Genomic DNA, 14,016 nt, shown 5'->3' on the forward strand with positions numbered 1-14,016 from the left:
GTTTTTAGTATTACAAAACCTATTTTTCATATGGAGAAAATCATTCCTGACATCACCATGTTGGAGTTACTAAATTTGAAAAAACTTGATATCATTGGTAGAAGATTAGTAGTATCCATCTCTGGATGTCACTATGCCCCTGCAAGAGACATTGTCAATAAAATTTCAGCAATTTTTGTAATGACTTTGATCACAAAAGCCAAATTTTTTATTTCTGTGTTCAGATTGCTCTTTCACATAGGAAGAAAAGAGAAAAATTATCTTTATTCCCTTGGGCATTTTCCCAGTAATCTTTTGTTAATTTAAAATGATTAGTATTTATTTGGAGAAATTCGAAAATAAACAAAGGAAGGAAGGAAGAAAAGAAGGAAACTACCCAGACTTCAGGAGATGATTACTATTATCAGGTGATATATAGCTTTCAAATATTTTTCTGTCCGTGTGTATTTTCTTATAAAGCTAAAGTCATACTATACATCTTATTGTGAATCTTGCTTTTAAAAAACTTAACATGATATTACAAACATCGTTATAAGTAAACTTATCTCCTATATTCCTTTATATATAGTAATTTATATATATACAGTAATTTATCTCCTATACTCCTTTATATATAGTAATTTATTTAACCAATTCCTAATTTAAATTGCTTGAAGTAATTTCTTGTATATAGTGAATATCTTTGAGGTATGATCTTTAGCTACTCCTCACTTGTTACCTTAGGATAAATTTTTAGGAGCGGAATCATGGAGTCACATTTTATTTATTTAATTAGGCAATGTGTGCAAGATGTACAAAAATTCAAAAAGAACAATAGGATATTCCGTGAAAAGTAAGGCTCCGTTCTTCCTCCTGGGAAGTAGCTACTTATGGTGGTTTCCATGTATTTTTCCAGAAATATCTCATGCATTTATAAACTTGTGTAAATCCTTCAGTATGCCTGTTAAGAGACTAGTAAAATGGTTTCAGTAGTAGAATTTGTTTTGTAATTTCATATGCTTAAAAAAATCACAGGCACAAAAGCTTTCTACAATAAGGCAACATGAAATTATCTCAGTTCTGTACTACTACTTTAGATTTTACTTTTATGTAATATGTCACTTACTACCATGATATTTTTATCTTCATTAAACACTAACATTTTTTTATATAGATAAATTTGAACACATTCAGAAGCAGAAAGGACAATATAATGAAGCCCCAAGTACACGACTCGTATGCACATTTTAAGGCTTTTAATAAACCATGCTGAGTTTTTCTCCATAAAATGTTTTTACTGATTTAGACTCTTATCTGCTCTATGAGATTTACACTAGCTTCAGTTTTGTTTTGCTGAATTTTAGAGCTGCTGTATTCAAGGTTGTATGCCTATCTTTTTTAGTTTTACGTAGTTTTTTTTTTTTTTTTTTTAAGATTTTTTATTTATTTATTTGACAGAGAAATCACAAGTAGGCAGAGAGGCAGGCAGAGAGAGAGAGAGGAGGAAGCAGGCTCCCTGCTGAGCAGAGAGCCCGATGCGGGACTCGATCCCAGGACCCCGAGATCATGACCTGAGCCGAAGGCAGCGGCTTAACCACTGAGCCACCCAGGCGCCCCTTACGTAGTCTTTTTTAACAAGACGAACTTGGTGGTAGGAAGGGAAGATGACAGGAAAAGTAAGGCCTGTTGGTTGTAATGGAACAATAGATGTCGGTTGTAATGGAACAATAGATGTAATCTAGCACAGTGATGCCATTCACCTTGCTGTAGCTTCCTGGTTCCATGTGTTTGGAAGAATTACGGGAACACTTCCAGCTCTGTGGGGAAAAGTGCTAGAACTAATTAGTAATGTCTACCAAAGGAAAGGGAGGAGGCGGGGAGGACTGTTGGTATCAATGCCCTGTAGTTTGCTGATTCTGCTCTAGCTAAAGCCCATAACAGCGTGCTTTTGTACCATTCCTTTGTTTAGCCGCCATAAAAACCAATTTGGTTTAATGAAAAGGTTATGAGATGTTTCTATTGACCTACAGATGCCCAAAGCCTTTTACATTGACAACCTTTCTCGAAAATAAGTTGCTCTTTTGAAATGGACTCAATGGTGCTGGTACACGTGTAAAGAGGGGGACTGCTGCCCCATCATTAAGGGAGCACTGGTGGGGGGCAAGGGGCTTGTTTGTGGAAGCAGGAAAGTCTGGGGTTTGCCTGGTCACAAGGCTCTACCTGACTCCAGGCAGAATCATGAATCTGTTCAAGTTCCCAGTGTGGTTTGTGGTTTGTGGTCTTGGAGCAGAAAAGCTAAGTGACCCACAGGAAATCAAACCCCAAATCTTATTTTTAATCTTACTTTAACTTGATTTAAACTTACCGAGCTTGCTAGCCACAACAAAAGTATATTTAAAAAATATCAAGTATATCAATTTTTTGAGAACTACTGTTTCATGAACCAATAGAATGGTATATTTAGAAGGCATCTTCAAGATCATTAAGATAAAGCCTAGGCAAAAGACATCCCATAGGCCAAATCCAGGCCACTGCCTGTTTTTGTAAATCAAGTTGTATTGGAATGCAGCCAGGTCCATCTGTTTATGCCTTGTCTGAGGCTGCTTTTGCATTACAAGAGCAGAGTTGAGTAGTTGTGACAGACTATATGGACCACAAAGACTGAAACATTTACTATCTGGCCCTTTATAGAACATGTTTGCCAACCTCTGATTCAAACCAGCCTTTTCATTTTAGAGATGGAGAGATTGGGAATTGCCTCGGTTATGTAACTTGAGAAAACAGCTGGCTGAATTCCCCAGGTCGCCTGTGTCAGGATGTGGAGGTACAGTCCCTTAAGGTTTCTGTGAGAGAGTGAGTTTTCACATCTTCTGGAAGCCCTACTCTTCCTCGTCAGGCCAGTGTCACTCCCTCCTCCATCACCTTATGTACTTACTGCTATAAGGGCAGAATGAAAACTGTCCTGTGCTCCTACAACGCTTCAGATAGTCCTTGGTTATCCCATTCATCATGCTGAATTCTAATCATTTGGCTTTCCCACTAGATCTTGAATTTGTTGGGTATAGAAACCATGCCACATTTGTCATCATAACCCAGATACCCAACACACGTGACAGAATAAATCTCTAACTATTTGTTCATTGGTTTGCATTTGACACCTCATCTTTTGTGGCTATTTTTGGATAAACTTCAACTGTTGTAAAGCCGAAACACGAACATTGTGGTTTATAATTTTCCATTCCTGAGCAAGCGCCTCCCCGTCCCTAATCTCCCAGCAACAGGAGATGTTCAGAGTCAGAAAACTGTATTAGGAAGGTAACACATCTCCAGTCTTTTCAGTGCACCTGGTAAGTAATGGCCCCAAGCCTCAGAGCCAGTTTTGACTTGTATTCCTGGCAAGTAGAGAAGAGCCTGTTGTTGTAAGTCAAGGGCAATAAAAATGGACAGGAAAGATGAAAGACTGCTAGAATCAACAGGAGATGGCTGGTCGCTTATGCAGGGGTGTTGAGAGTCCATGACTCCCCAGGTTCTTTCACGTTTCAGAATGTGGGAGGCAGAGCACTTTGGATAAGGGAAGTGTGGGTGGAGGTAGATATGGTACAATCAAGTGGAGACCCTCAGTAGGCAGAGGAGTATATGAATCTGGAGCTTTTGTATTAAATCTAAGTTTAGATGAAATGATTCAGGAGGTGCCTCGGGGCTCAGTCGTAAAGCGTCTGCCTTTGGCTCAGGTCATGATCCCAGGCAGGGTCCTGGGATCGAGCCCGGCATCGGGCTCCCTGCTCAGCGGGAAGCCTGCTTCTCCCTCTCCTATTCTCCTTGCTTGTGTGCCTCTCTCGCTGTAGCTCTGTCAAATAAATAAAATGTAAAAAAAAAAAAAAATCATTTAGAGAAGATAGAGATTGAGAAAGCAGAGGATTAGGAGCAGAAGCTTAGAGACCAGAAGGAAGTAAGTCAGGATTTAACAAAGTAAGAGGAACTCTCCCTGAGAAGGATCACCTGGAGATGTGGGAGGAAGACAAAATGGGATGTCCCAGAAGCCGAGGGCTGTGAGGAGGAGAAATGTCAAGTAAGAAAACAGCAAAAACGTATGACGCTTTGGATTGAGTGATAGATAAGGAGGTCTCTGCTAACTTGGCTGAGAGCAGCTTTAGTGGAGGAGTAGACTTACAAGCCAATTTCTATGAGTTGAAGAGTTAATGCGGGGTAGGGAAGAGGCATTGAACACATTTTACTCTGAAGACACAAAAGAAAAAAAATTAGAGAAAAACAGAGAAATGAGATGGTAACTGGAAAGTGGGTATATGTTCCATCAAATGGTTAGCGTTATTGATTTATTGTTGGAAGGGAATTGACCAGGTGTCAGGATCATAGTGGGGAGGTATTTAAAAGTCAAGTGGAAAAGGAGACTTCACGAAGAGGGAAAGGAATTTATCTCTGTGAGCCTAGGTCTCTCTGTATGTAAATGGAAATACTGTCTTCCTGAGAGAGATGTTAGAGGTTTAAATGAAATAACATAATCAAAAACATTTTGAAATAGCAGAGCGCTATTCTAAAGTTCATTACACTCTGTGTTATCAACTCCCATTTATTTGACTCAACGCTTGATTAGTCTCTGTCATGGTGACTTAGTATTAGGATCTATTTCTGATTAACCTTGTCACTGCAGCTCAGGAATCAGGGCACGAGTCCCTTCATCTGACAACTGGATATGTTCTGATGCTTTGGAGGCCAGATAACTTTTGTGTCTGTATAAGAACACTTAACACGAGAGCTACGCTCTTAAATTTTTAGGTGTATGAAACAGGTATGTTCATATTGAATCATTCACTCGTCCGTTCACTACTGATGATGATAGGTACAGTGTTGGACAGCAGATCTCAAGAATGCATTCATCTTGCTTAACTGAAATTTTATGGCAGCTGTTTCGCAATTCCTCATTTCCTCCTCCCATCAGATCCTGACAATTACCGTTCTACTTTGTGATTCTATGAATTTAGCTATATTTTAGATACTTAATTTAAGTGGAATGGTGCAGTATTAGTCTGTGACTGGTGTATTTCACTTAGTATAATGTACTCAAGGTTTAGCCTTCTTTTTAAGGCTGAGTCATATTCCCTTGTATATATACACCACATTTTCTTGACCCATTCATCCATCTTTCTTCATCAGTTTATCTGTCAACAAGCCATGTAGGTTGTTCCCATATGTTGACTACAGTGATTAGTGCTGCAGTGAAGGTGGGAGTGCTAATATCTATCTGAGGTCTCTATTTCAGTTCTTGAGGAGAAATACCCAGAAATGGGATTGCTAAATCATATCCAGGTAGCTGATTAATTCAGATCATCAAAGTAAGCACCATGTACAAAGTAAATCAGGGCTGCTGCTGTAGCGCAGCCTGTACAGGGCTCTGTCCATGGACGCTCTATGGATACCAGCGCCTCATTCAATAAGCTGAGAGGTACTTGTGATTAGCCTAATAATGCCCAGGAAAGGTACGGATGGGCTGGGTTTGGGAACAGAGTAAACTTCAGTTATTTAAGATAACCCATCTTCTTGGAACTAGACAGTGAACACATCATATGACAGAAGTCACCCGAGCTATGTTTGGTGAAACCTGAGTGCTCAGTTTTTTGCGATGTACAAGTTGGTTCTAGGCTCTGGTATCCTGAAGTAAAATGAAAAAGACAAAATTGGAACCATATTCTTTAAAATGACAGTGGCTTATCTCTTGGTGAAAACACCAGGAAGGAGACCTTAATCGTGTCCTAAGGAGTTAAATACAGATCCAAGTGACAGAGAACCTAGAGGATTATAGAAAATTCTTTACGGAGTCCCACTTTTTTCCCATTACACAAATTCAGTTAAATATGTCTGAACAAGAAAGTTATAAAAATAGTAATTGTGCCCTACCCACTAATTATTTCCTTCTTTAGAATGGAGTTATAACAGAAGCAAGCAACATAATTAGCAAACTTCGTTACTGTTTATTTTCATTTATACGTTTACTTATTTATATCTTATCTAATTCCACAAAGGAGCTGAAGTGACTGTTGCTATTCACTTTAGGTAGCTTTATTAATAATTCATTACACAGGAGACCCCAGTTCCCTTGGAAATGAAATTTATGTTAATTTGAGTATTTTTGCCTCCAACATTTGACTTATATAGTAAATCCAAATCTCTTAGGAAAGAACAATTCAGAAGAGTATCCAGGTTTTCCAAATCCCTCGCAAATTCCTCTGGAATACAACTGTATCCCAAGATGAGTTACACTCCCATGTCTGTTTGGGGTAGAGATGGGGCTTTAAATAAAAGAACCCTAATAGGGCCGTCTGAGTGGCTTAGTGGGTTAAGCCTCTGCCTTCAGCTCAGGTCATGATCCCGGGGTCCTGGGATTGGACCTCATCGGGCTCTCTGCTCAGCGGGGAGCCTGCTTCCCCGTCTCTCTGCCTGCTGCTCTGCCTACTTGTGATCTCTCTCTGTCAAATAAATAAATAAAATCTTAAAAAAAAAAAAACAATAAATGACTAACAAATCCTACTATCAGGAATGATGGGAAACTAAAATCAGTGTTCATGCTGGGAATTTCAGTGTTGGGAATTTAACAGTTCCCACACTGGTTTGTAATCCTCCTTTGTGTCCTCTGCCCGTTCCAGTCTTGACTTTGCTTCTAGGTTGGCAGATCACCCTGTTTGGGGTTCATTTTCAAGATCCTGGAAATTAGTTCTGAACGAGAGCATGATTCTCCCTAATTTGGTCTTAGTTCTGGTCTTATGTGTTCATCCCCCCACCTCCGCCCCATGTACTCGTATGAATGTTTAAGAAAAAGCACTTCCTTATGAACAGAACAAAAATATCTGACCTGTTTTGCTGTGATTAACCAACAGTACTAAGTTGGTCACTCGCAGGCATAACATGCCACTGGAAACAAACTTCAGCAGGTAAAAACAACAGATTGGTGACAATCTTTTCTCGGGGCAATCGCTTAGAGGCTGGTTTGGTTTTGTTTTTAGTATGAAGGTACAGCATCATTTTGAGACTTAAGATCCAATGATGATGATTCTCTGTGCGGGTGTACGCACATTGAGTTTTATGTATACTTGTATTTGTATATGCAGAGGAACAGGGTCAGAGACTATACCTCAGGGGTGGCAACATCTAAGAGTGGGGTGGGAGGTACGAAGGGGAGCTGTCACTTTCTGCTTCCTATACTTGTATCCTTTAAGACTGAGATTGTTTTGATGAGCAGGTATTACTGGGTTTTGTTTTGTTTTGTTTGTTTTGCTTTTTTAAAATTTAAATTCAGTTAATGAACATATAATGTCTTATTTATTTCAGGGGTATACAGGTATGTGATTCATAGGTCTTGCACAACACCCAGCACTCACCACAACACGTTACCTCCCAGTGTCCATCACCAGCCATCCCATCCCCCCTCCCTTCCCTCCAGCAACCCTCAGTTTGTTTCCTAAGAGTAAGTCTCTTATGGTTTTTCACCCTTTCTGATTTTGTCTTGTTTCATTTTTCCTTCTCTTCCCCTATGCTCCTCTGCCTTGTTTCTTAAATTTCATATATCAGTGAGAGCATATGATATTTTTTTCTCTGATTGCTTTATTTCAATTAGCATAATACCCTCTAGTGCCATCCATGTCGCTGCAAATGGCAAGATTTCATTTTTTTGATGGTGCATCATATTCCACTGTGTATAGATATACCACATCTTCTTTATCCATTCATCTGTCAATGGACATCTGGGCTCTCTCCGTCATTTGACTATTGTGGACATTGCTGCTATAAACATTGGGGAGCAGGTACCTTTTCAGATAAGTACATTTGTATCTTTGGGGTAAATACCAAGTAGTGCAATTGCTGGATTATAGGGTAGCTTTGTTTTCAACTTTCTGAGGAACCTCCAGACTGTTTTCCAGAGTGGCTGCACCGGCTCGCATTCCCACCAACAATGTAGGGGGTTTCCCCTTTCTCCACATCCTCGCCAACACCTGTCATTTCCTGACTTGTTAATGTTTGTCATTGGTGTGCAGTGGTATTTCATTGTGGTTTTGATTTGTGTTTCCCTGATGCCAAGTGATGTGGAACATTTTATTCCATGCATCATTTGTATCTCATCTTTGAAGAAATGTCTATTCATATTTTCTGCCCATTTCTTGACTGAGTTTTTTGTTCTTTGGCTGTGGAGTTTGATACATTCTTTATAGATTTTGGATACTAGCCCTTTATCTGATATGTCACTTGCAAATATCTTCTCCCATTCTGTCAGTTGTCTTTTGGTTTTGTCAACTGTTTCTTTTGCTGTGCAGAAGCTTTTTATCTTGATGAATTCCCAATAGTTAATTTTTGCCTTTGTTTCCCTTGCCTTTGGAGATGAGATGTATCTAGCAGGAAGTTGCTGTGGCCAAGTCGAATAGGTTGCTGCCTCTATTCTCCTGTAGGATTTTGATGGATTCCTGTCTCACATTTAGGTCTTGCATCCATTTTGAGTCTATTTTCCTATATGGTGTAAGGAAATGGCCCACTTTCTTTCTTCTGCATGTTATGGCTGTCCAGTTTTCCCAACAACATTTGTTGAAGAGACTGTCTTTTTTCCATTAGATACTCTTTCCGCCTTGGTCAAAGATTAGTTGACCATAGAGTCGAGAGTCCACTTCTGGGTTCTCTGTTGTGTTCCATTGATCTAGGTGTCTGTGTTTGTGCCAGTACCATGCTGTCTTAATGATTACAGCTTTGTAATAGAGTTTGAAATCCAGAATTGCAATGCTACCTGTTTTGGTTTTCTTTTTCAACATTCCTTTGGCTAATTGGGGTCTTTTCTGGCTCCATACAAATTTTAGGATTACTTGTTCCAGTTCTGTGAAAAAAGTTGATGGTATTTTGATAGGGATTGCATTGAATATGTAGATTGCTCTAAGTAGCATAGATGTTTTAAGAATATTTGTTTTTCAAAAAAAAAAAAAAAAAGAGTACTTGTTTTTCCAATCTTGGGACGCCTGGGTGGCTCAGTCATTTAAGCTGCTGCCTTCGGCTCAAGGCATGATCCCAGGGTCCTGGGATCGAATCCTGCATCAGGCTCCTTGCTCGGCAGGGAGACTGCTTCTCTCTCCGCCTCTGCCTGCCACTCTGCCTGCTTGTGCACTCTCTTTCTTTCTCTCTCTCTCTGACAAATAAATAAATAAAATCTTAATAAATAAATAAATCTTAAAAAAAAATATTTGTTCTTCCAATCCATGAGCATGAAACCTTTTCCCATTTCTTTGTGTCTTCCTCAATTTCCTCAATTTCTTTCATGAGTGTTCTATAGTTTTCTGAATATGATCTTTTGCCTCTGGTTCGGTTTATTCCTAGGTATCCTATGGTTTTTGATGCCACTGTAAATGGGCAGCTCCTTAATTTCTCTTTATTCTGTCTCGTTGTTGGTGTACAGAGATGACACTGATTTCTGTGCATTGATTTTATATCCTGCCACTTCGGTGAATTCCTGTATCAGTTATAGCAATTTTGGTGTGGAGTCTTTTGGGTTTTCCACATAGAGTATCATGTCATCTGCAAAGAGTGAGAGTTTGACTTCTTCTTTGCCAATTCAGATGCCTTTTATTTCTTTTTGTTGTCTGATTGCTAAGGCAAGGACTTCTAGTCCTATGTTGAAAACAGCAGTGGTAAGAGTGAACATCCCTGCCATGTTCCTGACCTTAGGGGGAAAGGTTTCAGTTTTTCCTTATTGAATTTTATTTGCTGTGGGTTTTTCATAGATGGCATTTATAGTATTGAGGTATGTACCCTCTAGACCTACACTGTCAGAGTTTTAAGAACATGGAATACTTCATGAATTTACGTGTCGTCCTTGCTCAGGTGCCATGCTAATCTTCTCTGTACCATTCCAGTTTTAGTATATGTGCTGCCAAAACAAACACATATTGTTGTTTTAATCAATAGATTAGGAATAAAAATATGATTATTTCTAACAAGCATTCACATACTTAAGACAACAGGACTGTGAAACAATAGCACCACCACGGATTTGAAATCTTTACATTTTTCACAGTGGTGTTTTTAAATTAATGATGTGTATTTTAGGTTTTGTCCTAATAGATGAATGAAAATAAATAAAAAGAAAAAAAATTATCCAAGTAATTCTTATACATAAACCCTCTGTTAACTTTGTATATCTTGGCTCAGGATTCTACAATTTAGTCCTGTCTCTGCTACTAGGAATGTAATCTTTTAATATTGTTACTTAAGATCCTGTGTACAAATTACTCATTCAGTAGGCTTATTGAATGTCTCCTTGTCAGCCCCTGGGCTGGATGCTGAGGATAGAGGTGGATAGACATGAATGTCCTTCAATTACACAAGCTAGCCTTTATTGCATGCTTTCCATGCTGTAAGCATGGTGCTTAGTGCTTTGTAAATATTACATCCTTTCGTCTTTATGTCACTTTTATACAATAGAAATATCATTAACCCCATTCTACAGATGAAAACACTTAGGCACAGATAGGTGACTTCAAGACTGCACAGCTAGGAACTAAGGTAGTAGTTATTTGAATCCCAGAGGACTAAATCAGGCTCTGGCTCAACAGTCCATCCTTTTAAACCACCACTTCACAGTGTCTTCCAGATCACAAGGTCTGTGTAATCTAGTAGAAGGAGTTTGACGAGTAAATATTTATTTTTGAAACTGAAACAACTTGGGATTTTCAACAATAGGATGTATGTACAAAGGGGTCCATCCATAAAATGCAAGATTTGAGGGATGTTTAAAAAGATGATGTAGAGATTAGATTGATTTATTGACATAAAAGCAAATTGTCTTCATATTATTAAGTGGGAAAGATTACAACAGTACGTAGGCTACTAGTGGGTACCTGGTTGGCTCAGTTGGTGGAGTATGTTGCTCTTGATCTTGGGGTCATAAGTTTGAGCCTCATGTAGGGAGTCATGATTATTTAACAAAATAAAAGAAACAGACTTTCAAAAGTAGGCTCCTCAGCATTTTAGGTCAGAACATTGGGGAGCACATCACCGATCACTGCAGTGTCCCCTGCTGAGGTGGATAAGGCTTCTCCTAGTCTGCTCACCACAGAACCCAGGCAGCCACCACCAGTGAATCCCAGGTGGCCGTGGAGGTGACTCGTCTTTGTCTTTTGAGTATTTGCTCTTTGATTCCACTGCCAGAATCTACTCACCATGTATTTTCCCTTGATTTCTCTCAGTAACTCTTACATTCTTCTCTTGTCTAAGCTCTTTGTCTATCCTTTTACACTCTTCTCATCTCTGCACTTATATACTGGACCCTGGTTTTCTACTGCAATTTTCTTCCACATCATCACTTTTTGCTTTTCTGTTAGTTCACTTCCATAAGCAAATATGTTCTGTTATATATAGTCATGTTTTTAAAGGTTTTCTCTAGATCCCATATTCCTCTCCAGCTACTGTCCTTTACAGCACATCTCCTGGAGAAAGCTGTAGATAGTGTTGGTTTGTACTTCCTCCCTCTCCTAACTCCCCTACAGCTCCTTCCAGCATGCCTTGCAATCCACCTCTACGCTGTAACTGGGCACATCTGGTCTCCTTGATCTCCTTGTTGAAGTCAGTCATCGTTCTTAGGCCTTGTGTTACTTAAACTCCCCGAAGCCACAGTGAGACTGTGGAGACTCTGGTCTTCCTTAGCTCCTTTCTTCCCCTGGCTTCTAGGATACCAGAGTCTCCTGGTTTTCCTCTCCTCTCTCTCACCACATCCTCTTAGCCTCTTCTGGGGGTGGCCATTCTGGCTCACCACTTCTCTTCCCTGTCTCCATTCATTCCTCATGTGTTGCCATCCATCCCCTTCCCAACGGGGAACTTGTTGGCCTACATATGATGTTAATGATATTAATTAATATCATTAACATCATATGTAGGCCAACAAGTTCCCAGTTGTTAACCCTGGGTTCAGTCTTTCCCCTAAATTCCAGACTCGTATATACTATTGTTTACTTGAGTGTCTAAGAGGCATCTCACGCTTCACATGTGCAACACAGAGCACTTGATTTCCATGCTGTGGCTGAGACTGCTTGCTGCCCTCCAGGAACCTTCTTCCTCTTCTTTTGCTGTAATGCTAGTAACTTCTACTGGGCCTATGGCCACTCAGGATAAAGTCAACGTGGCTTACATTTCTCAGTCTCTTGTATAATGTGTTCTAGCCAATAAAACGTAATTGGAAGTACTTTGTAGCCACCTCTGGGAAATACTCACTTATTGTACCATATTTAAAAACTACACTTTAAGGCAGTTTTCCGTAAGACACACATTCCTGGCCCCTTTGTTTACCTTTCCTTCATTCTGCGGCCTAGAAGACAAACACAATGGTTGGAGCTCTAGTGTCTGTCTTGGGTAAGGAAGATGAGGACAACATTCCAGTGCTAGCTGAGTGGTAAGTTGAAAATGTGTCTGAGGGTCCCTGAGCTGTCACATCAGACCTAGACTACCTGCGTCCAGGCTTCCTGCCATGATGGAGAAGTGAAGACCTCCCTTGTTCAAGCCAGTGTCACTGTGCCCCACAGCTGAATCTGTTCCTACCCAATACCTTCGCCTGTATATTCCATATTTTATCTTTGGTCTATCAGAGAACAGCCCTCCTTTCACATACTAAGCAATTTGGAATATTTGGGAAGTCAAGGAAAACTTTCTTATATATTCATCACTAAACGTGTAAAGTTAGTAGAAAAGATTTGCTTTTACACAAATTTGTTCACCAAATACATTTTCTAGAATATATTTGTATCTAATGAAGATTTATACTGCCTTTTTCTCAGGTTATTTTGAATGAGTTCTAATAAAAATGCATTTATGCGCTGAGATTATATTCCCCTCCCAATGGATGATTGTCATCATCTGATATTTTGTGCTGGTGTGTGTGCTTTCATATGACAGGCCTGAAATAAAGTACATTCTTCCTGATGCATGTCATGTCCAAATAGGAATTGTTTCAGGCTAGGGTATCTTGAACCCTTTAAGAAGGCTAGGTTAAGTTAGTTTATGGTAAAAGCTCAACACGTATTTATTGAATGAATGAGTAAATAAATAAAGGGTATGTTTGCCTATAATTCTTCAGCTTTAAAAGGTATGTTTGCCTATAATTCTTCAGCTTTATAAGGGTAATTTTAAACAAGCTCACAAATTCTTTGCCACTCCTCTGCCCCTGAATCCATATGGGTGAGCCTTGGTGACTGGCTTCTGTCAGACAGAATGCGGTGGAGAGGACAATGAGTGTCTACCAAGACTAAGTTTCAGTGTAATCCAGGTGACCAGAGAATGTGCTCAGGACAGGAACAAAGCAAGCGTAAAGAAAACGATAGCCTCATTAACCTGTCTGAGGCAATGCTGTGCTGACTGAAAAGCATTAGGTGATGAAGTTTGTAAAAAGGGGATCTATATCATCACTTCTTCAATGTTTTCTTGGGAAGGACTGCCCATAGATTCTCTAAACCAAAATATGCCTAGACTGGAGAAAGCAATCTAATGTAATTCCATTTCGGCACACTTCCTCAGGTGGGAAATTCTTGCACAAACGGATGATATATTTGACAAATACAGCACCTGGTATAAATCAATACAGGGTCTTCTGTCTTATAAGTCGATCTGTGAATTTGGTTAGCATTTATTTGTGCATCTAAACCGGATCATTTCAGAGAAAGCTTTTAGGATCAATTTCCTAGACCACTGAAGACTGTGGGCGTCTCCACCAAGGTAATGATACCTAATAGGATTCTAGAGGAAGCTGCTAGCTAATTTCGTTCTTTCTTTGATCCAAGTTTCACTGTAGCAAGAAAGAGTGTCTAATTAGAAGAGGCTCCAAACATTAGTCCTCATCTGGATGATTGCCAGACCCAGTGTCGGGGAGGCCATTTCCTTCCACAGTAGGACGAATCTACTGACTTCAGCTTTGTGCTTGTAACTTTGGAAACCTCATACTTTCAATTCTCCTTAAATGCAAGCGTATCACGCTGGTGAGTTTGGGGTTATATGCCCAGTTTGAGC

At 39.6% G+C, this 14,016-nt stretch overlaps 1 protein-coding gene and 1 non-coding gene across 3 annotated transcripts in view; one reads left to right on the forward strand and one right to left on the reverse strand.

Annotated features, from left to right (window-relative positions):
- ACYP2 (acylphosphatase 2) overlaps window positions 1-14,016 on the forward strand; it is a 176,050-nt gene that overhangs the window by 142,770 nt on the left and 19,264 nt on the right. The window lies entirely within an intron of this gene.
- On the reverse strand, window positions 9,802-9,908 carry LOC116596633. Its single transcript, XR_004288221.1, has one exon. It is a non-coding gene; the product is annotated as a U6 spliceosomal RNA (small nuclear RNA).

This window comes from Mustela erminea, chromosome 7, assembly GCF_009829155.1.
Source record: "Mustela erminea isolate mMusErm1 chromosome 7, mMusErm1.Pri, whole genome shotgun sequence".
Lineage (NCBI taxonomy): Eukaryota > Metazoa > Chordata > Mammalia > Carnivora > Mustelidae > Mustela > Mustela erminea.